Below are 7,492 nucleotides of genomic sequence, written 5' to 3'. Positions count from 1 at the left end.
ACAACCAGGGCTTGAAGGAACCCAAGACAGAAGATACCCAAAGTGGCGAAAAACAGGAAAATACTTTCACACACCATACGATGCAGCTTAAAGGGTGGAGAAACCGGCAAACTTCAGCACAGAAGATTTCAAAAGCATCAAGAAGCTGGTTATATCACACAGAGAAAGATAAATATTGCATTGTCTCATTTTTAAGGGAATCTAAAATAAACAAAAGAACAGACTCATGGAGTCAGAGAACAAATTGATGGTTGCCAGGGGCAAGGGATGGGGCTGAGCAAAATGGATGAAGTGGGTGAAGGAGTCCAAAGGTACAAGCTTCCAGTCATAAGATGCATAAGTCCTGGGATGTAATGTACAGCATGGTGACTATAGCTTATAATACTGTATTGTACTCTTGCAAGTTGCTGAGAGAGTAGATTTTAAAAGTTCTCATCACAAGAAAAAAAAAACACGTTGTGTCTGGTGATGGAGGTTAGCTAGACTTATTGTGATGATCATTTTGCAGTTTATAAATACTGAATCATCATGTTTGCACACCCAAAACTAATATAGTGTTAAATGTCAATTTTATATCAGTTTTTTAAAAAAGAAACTGCTTATGACACAGGACTGTTCCATCAACAAATGTTGTGCTATGGTTTAGTTGGCAGCTGTTGCTTGCTTGCTTTCTTTTTCTGACTCCCTCTTCTTCCTTCTTTCTCCCTTTCCTTCCTCCCTCTTTCTCTCCCTCCCTCTCTGTCTTTTTCTCTTTCTTTCTCTGCAGTACGTAAAACAAAGGGATGCTAACAATCAATGATGTCTTGTAGTCAATGAAATATATTGAATCGCTTCTTTGTTAACAAGAAAATGTATTCCTGACCCATTTTAAATGTTCCTTTCAGGAGCACGTAAAGTAAAATTAGAATGATGCAGAGTTAGCATGGCACCTGGCTAAGGATAACATACAACCTGGTGACGTGTTTTACATTTTTTCTTTTTCTTAATCTGAGTGTTTATTTGTGAATACTTATCCAGCTATAAACTTTATGTTTGTGCATATTTTTCTGAATGCCATGCTTTAATGTAAGTTTTCTGAAAATATCAGTATATAACAGAGTTTGCATAGTGTGGATCCCATTTTTGAAATGATGGAGGTCTATATGACTTCTCACATTGGTGCACATATTTCTGTATGTCAGCCCAGAATCCATATGTCAATAAGAATTATGGAAAGACAGGTAACTTCTGCTTTCTTCTTCATGATTTTTTGTGTCTGAATATTTTTTACAGTGAGCATGTATTTCTTTCACCATGAGAAGAAAAAGACAGGAAGACCTACTCCAATTTTAATAATACATATAGTTAAACAAAACCTGCATATTCTTTGAACAGCAAATCCACTTCACAGAATTTGTGTACAGAAATAACTAAGGATATGCACAGCAACATAGCTGTGAGAATGCTCATCATATTTCATATCTTCTATTCAGTATTTTCATTTGAGTATTTAGTCTAAAAACTGATTTGAGATGTAGACAGATATTTATTTACAAGGTTTTTCATCATAGTGGTTGCAAAATATCAAACAGTTCCAATAACGTGGGGATAGTTAGATAAACTACTGTACATTCATGTGAGGAGCATAGTCACAAACATGGATAAGGATTTTGGAGAAAAAAAAAAAACTGTGATGATATAGGAGACACTTTTTAACACTGCCACATGAAACACTAGTACAAAACTCTCAATGCAATATAAACCATATTTTATACAAGCACAAAATATATATGACATATATATGCAAATAAAAAGGTAGAAATAATGTGCAAATGTTTATAATGGTTATTCTTAACTCAGATGATAATTTTTAATTATCTTTTTTGTACCCTTCTGTATTTTCCTAATTCTCTAAAATGAGCATTATATGTTCTGTAAATTTCAGAATCTACTCCAGTATTCTTTCCTGAAAAATCCCATGGAAGGAGGAACCTAGTAGGCTATACAGTCCACGGGATCGCAACAAGTCGGACACAACTGAGCAACTAACACAAATTTTAGAAAGTAACTTTTTAAAATCACTACAGTTATAAGTACTTTTATAGAGAGCAAACAGCTACATCAAAACAAAATTTTCATTCTAGAAAGAAGCACAGAAAGTGCCTCAGGCCCTGCTTCTCAACTCCTGTACTCCCATTATTGAAGGATGGCCTGTTACTTGGTGCCTATTAGGTTCATTTAAATGCAGATTCCATTATACCTGCTCCTTTACTTACCTTGCCCAAAATAAAGCAGAAATACTAATGGAGGCAGGCAGAGGAATGTAGTTGTCAAGAGACACAAGGATTAATGTAGAAGTGAGGGAGGAGAGATAAAAGTAATCATAATAGTCATAAAATAATGTGTGTTTGCCTTTTCATACTGTTAATGGAGTTCTCCAATAATTTAGCCACCTGATGCGAAGAGCCAGCTCATTGGAAAAGACTCTGATGCTGGAAAGATTCAGGACAGGAGGAGAAGGGGATGACAGAGGATGAGATGGTTGGATAGCATCATTGACTCAATGAATATGACTTTGACAAACTCCAGGAGACAGTGAAGGACAGGGAAGCCTGGGGTGCTGCAGTCGAGGGGGTTGCAAAGTGTCAGATACAACTTAGTGACTAGACAACAACCATGAAAATAATGTGTGTTTAGTGTCCAAGCTTTGAAACATATAGACTTAAGGGCAAAAGTGTATTAAAATAATCCATATCCAAATTCAGAATGTGATTCAAGACACTAAAATTTTATATGCAACACTCTTCTATTAAAAACTTTTAAGTTATAAAATTTCATGGAAATGAACAAAGTTTAAAAAGTCAGACAAGGAGCTTTAAAATTCTTTTGGTTGCACAATAAATATTTATTTTTATAGATTAATATTATATTATCATATTTATGTGTGAAGAGAAACATACACAAAAATATAATTTGATTGAATTTTGAAATCCTTGTTTTATACCCAAAATGGATCATCTTGTACATTGATTTAGTTCAGAATTCAGCAAATTAATGTCTGTGGTTTTACTTTTCATTCACATTTTAACTCAGAACTTCCCTTACAAAAAGGGGATGAGAGAAAGCAGTAATGAAAAATGGTCCTGGCCAGTAGTATATATGTCACCTTATGATTTTCTTGACAATCTTACTAGAGAGGAGAAAGTGAAAGCGAAAGTCATTCAGTCATGTCTGACTCTTTTGCAACCCCATGGACTATACAGTCCATGGAATTCTCCAGGCCAGAATACTGTGTGGGTAGCCTTTCCCTTCTCCAGGGGACCTTCCTAACCCAGGAATTGAACCAGGATCTCCTGCATTGCAGGCAAATTCTTTACCAACTGAGCTATCAGGACAGACCACATCACTAGCCTGCTACCACTGGGTGATCAAGCTAGCCAACATTTTTTTTGGGGGGGTGGGGGGCGCTGAGCTGGGCCTTCCTTGCTGCGTGAGGACTTTCTCCGGTTGCCATGTGCAGACTTCTCACTGTGGTGGCCTCTGTTGCTGCAGAGCATGGGCTCAAGGTGGGCGAGCTTCAGTAACTGCAGCACACCAGCCCCACAGCTGTGACACACAAGTTTAGCTGCCCTGTGGCGTGTGGGATCTTCCCAGACCAGGGATCAAACCCATGCCCCCTGCATTAACAGGCAGATTCTTAACCACTGGACCACCAGGGAAGTCCCAAGCTGGGCAATATTTTGATACATAACAAACCATTCCTTTACCTGACAGACTCCTGATCTCCCAAGAGCAATGCAAAGCACAATGCATCATCTTCCTAATACCTTTTGTTGTTGTTGTTTAGTCACTAACTTGTGTCTGACCCTTTTGCGACCCTAAGGACTCCAGGCCACCAGGCTTTTCTGTCCATGGGATTTCCCAGGCAAGAATATTGGAGTGGGTAGCCATTTCCTTCTCCAAGGGATCTTCCCCACTCAGGAATCAAACTCTTGTTTCCTGCATTGATGGGCGGATTCTTTACCACTGAGCCACCAGTGAACCTACAACAATTTGGGGGCCTTTACTTGTGTCTGCTCATGCCTTCTATAGTCACAAATTTTTCTCAATGTAAACATCTCAGATCTGAGACAAAGGGAAGTAATTTTGTGATGAATTAAGTTTAGAAACCACTACATCCTTTTCTTAGAAATTGGCGGTGTTATTATCATATTGAAGGCTCTGAGATGGCCCATGGTAAAGATAACTCTGTCTAATCTAGAATTGCCTAATGTAGAAATTCCCAAATGTATTGACCATGAAGCCTCTTTCTTCTTTACCGTCTGCTAATATCTTGTGGGACTAGTATTTCTGGGCCTATTCTTAGGGAAACTGTAGCTCTAATCCAAGTAAGGAAACTGACCATGAGAAAAGTTGAGTGACCTACCAACTATTCACAACCATTATGAGGCGGGGCTGGAATAGGTGCCCAGTCTTCTGATCTACATCCATTCGGATCTACTTTTACATCTGACCTACATGCCAGGTCTTTACCTGGCAACTTGTCTCTCACCCACTTCACTATTAATAATAAGATAGCTGAGCAAAGAAGAAACTAACAAGTCTTCATTTAAAATATGTTCTCCTTATTTCATGACCTTGTTTTACAGCTTTTCAGCTGAAAATGGTTCTAGTCCTGTCGATTCTCCAGATTATTAATGAAAAATGAGGGACTTGTAGTAATAGTAGAAAAATAAATGCTTTATGAAAACTGAGAAAGAAATCAGGGAGACCTTTATTCTGAATACTATTAGTTTTTCTTTCCTTAAAAAGCATTGAATTTAGTTTTTCTTTCCTTGAAAAAGCATTGAATTGTGAGATTTTATTGGAATAATAAAATATATGATAAATTGTAATTGTACTTTATTCTCCAAAATTTAATTCTTGAAACTATACAATGGAAAGAACTATAAGAACAATTGCCATGCAGATCAATGGGCTTTTCCATGTATTTCTTAGCAAGTGGCTCAAGTAATATTAGTTCAGTTCAGTTCAGTCACTCAGCAGTGTCCAACTATTTGCGACCCAGTGGATTGCAGCATGCCAGGCCTTCCTGTCCATCACCAACTCCCGAGTTTACTCAAACTCATGTCCATGGATTTCGGTGATGCCATCCAACCATCTCATCCTCTAACATCCCCTTCTCCTCCCACCTTCAATCTTTCCAGCATCAGGGTCTTTTCAAACGAGTCAGTTCTTCGAGTTAGGTGGTCAAAGTACTGGAGTTTCAGCTTAAGCATCAGTCCTTCCAATGAATTTTCAGGGTTGACTTCCTTTAAGATTGACTGGTTTGATCTTGCAGTCCAAGGGACTCTCAAGAGTCTTCTCCAACACCACAGTTCAAAAGCATCAGTTCTTCAGTGCTCAGCATTCTTTATACTCCAACTCTCACATCTATACATGACCCCTGGAAAAACCGTAGCTTTGACTAGACAGACATTTGTTGGGAAAGTAATGTCTCTGCTTTTTGATATGCTATCTAAGTTGGTCATAACTTTTCTTCCAAGGAGCAACCATCTTTTAATTTCATGGCTGCAGTCACCATCTGCAGTGATTTGGGAGCCCAAAACAATAAAGCCTGACACTGTTTCCTCTGTTTCCCCATCTATTTGCCATAAAGTGATGGAACCAGATGCCATGATCTCCATTTTCTAAACGTTGAGTTTTAAGCCAACTTTTTAACTCTCTCAAGAGGCTTTTTATTTTTTTGCTTTCTGCCCTATGGGTGGTGTCATCTGCATATCTGAGATTATTGATATTACTCCAGGTAATCTTGATTCCAGCTTGTGCTTCTTTCAGCCCAGTGTTTCTAATGATGTATTCTGCATATAAGTTAAATAAGCAGGGTGGCAGTATACAGTCTTGATGACGTACTCCTTTCCCTATTTGGAACCAGTCTGTTGTTCCATGTCTAGTTCTAACTGTTGCTTCTTGACCTGCATACAAATTTATCAGGAGACAGGTAATGTGGTCTGATATTCCCACCTCTTTAAGAATCTTCCATGGTTTATTGTGATCCACAGTCAAAGGCTTTGGCATAGTCAATAAAGCAGAAATAGACGTTTTTCTGGAACTCTCTTGCTTTTTCGATGATCCAGCAGATGTTGGCAATTTGATCTCTGGTTCCTCTGCCTTTTCTAAAACCAGCTTGAACATCAGGGAGTTCTCGGTTCATGTACTGTTGAAGCCTGGCTTGGAGAACTTTGAGCATTACTTTACTAGCATGTGAGATGAGTGCAATTGTGTGGTAGTTTGAGCATTCATTGGCATTGCCTTTCTTTGGGATTGGAATAAAAATGGACCTTTTCCAGTCCTATGGCCACTGCTGAGTTTTCCAAATTTGCTGGCATATTGAGTGCAGCACTTTCACAGCATCATCTTCTAGGATTTGAAAGAGCTCAACTGGAATTCCTCCACTAGCTTTGTTCATAGTGATGCTTCCTAAGGCCCACTTGACTTCACATTCCAGGATGTCTGGCTCTTGGTGAGTGATCACACCATCGTGATCACCTGGGTCATGAAGATCTTTTTTGTACAGTTCTTCCATGTATTCTTGCCACCTCTTCTTAATATCTTCTGCTTCTGTTAGGTTCTTACCATTTCTGTCCTTTATTGAGCCTATCTTTGCATGAAATGCTCCCTTGGTATCTCTAATTTTTTGAAGAGATCTCTAGTCTTTCCCATTCTATTGTTTTCCTCTATTTCTTTGCATTGATCACCGAGGAAGGCTTTCTTATCTCTCCTTGCTATTCTTTGAAACTCTGCATTCAAATGGGTAATATCTTTCCTTTTCTCCTTTGCCTTTCACTTCTCTTCTTTTCATAGCTATTTGTAAAGCCTCCTCAGACAATCATTTTGCTTTTTTGCATTTCTTTTTCTTGGGGATGGTCTTAATCCTTGCCTCCTGTACTATTATATGAACCTCCATCCCTAGCTCTTCAGGGAATCTGTCTATCAGATCTAATCCCTTGACTATCTTTCTGACTTCCATTGTATAATCATAAGGGATTTGATTTAGATCATACATGAATAGCTTTCCCTACTTTCTTCAATTTAAGTCTGAATTTGGCAATAAGGAGTTCATGACCTGAGCCAGAGTCAGTTCCTGGTCTTGTTTTTCTGACTGTATAGAGCTTCTCCATCTTTGGCTGCAAAGAATATAATCAATCTGATTTCAGTATTGACCATCTGGTGATGTCCATGTGTAGAGTGTTCTCTTGTGTTGTTGGACGAGGGTGTTTGTTATAACCAGTGTGTTCTCTTAGCAAAACGCTACTACCCTTTGCCCTGCTTCGTTCTGTACTCCAAAGTCAAATTAGCCTGTTACTCCAGGTATCTCTTTACTTCCTACTTTTGCATTCCAGTCCCCTATAATGAAAAGGACATCTTTTTTGGGTGTTAGTTCTAGAAGGTCTTATAGGTCTTCATAGTCATTCAATTTCAGCTTCTTTAGCATTACTGGTCAGGGCATAGA

The 7,492-nt window shown here is 38.5% G+C and overlaps 1 pseudogene; it reads left to right on the top strand.

The window, feature by feature from the left end:
- The first annotated feature begins 873 nt into the window (after positions 1-873).
- On the top strand, positions 874-974 carry LOC114113358 (U6 spliceosomal RNA; annotated as a pseudogene).
- Positions 975-7,492: the final 6,518 nt, after the last annotated feature.

This window comes from Ovis aries, chromosome 2, assembly GCF_016772045.2.
Source record: "Ovis aries strain OAR_USU_Benz2616 breed Rambouillet chromosome 2, ARS-UI_Ramb_v3.0, whole genome shotgun sequence".
In the NCBI taxonomy this organism is placed as follows: Eukaryota; Metazoa; Chordata; class Mammalia; order Artiodactyla; family Bovidae; genus Ovis; species Ovis aries.
This window is presented reverse-complemented; position numbering and strand designations above follow the sequence as displayed.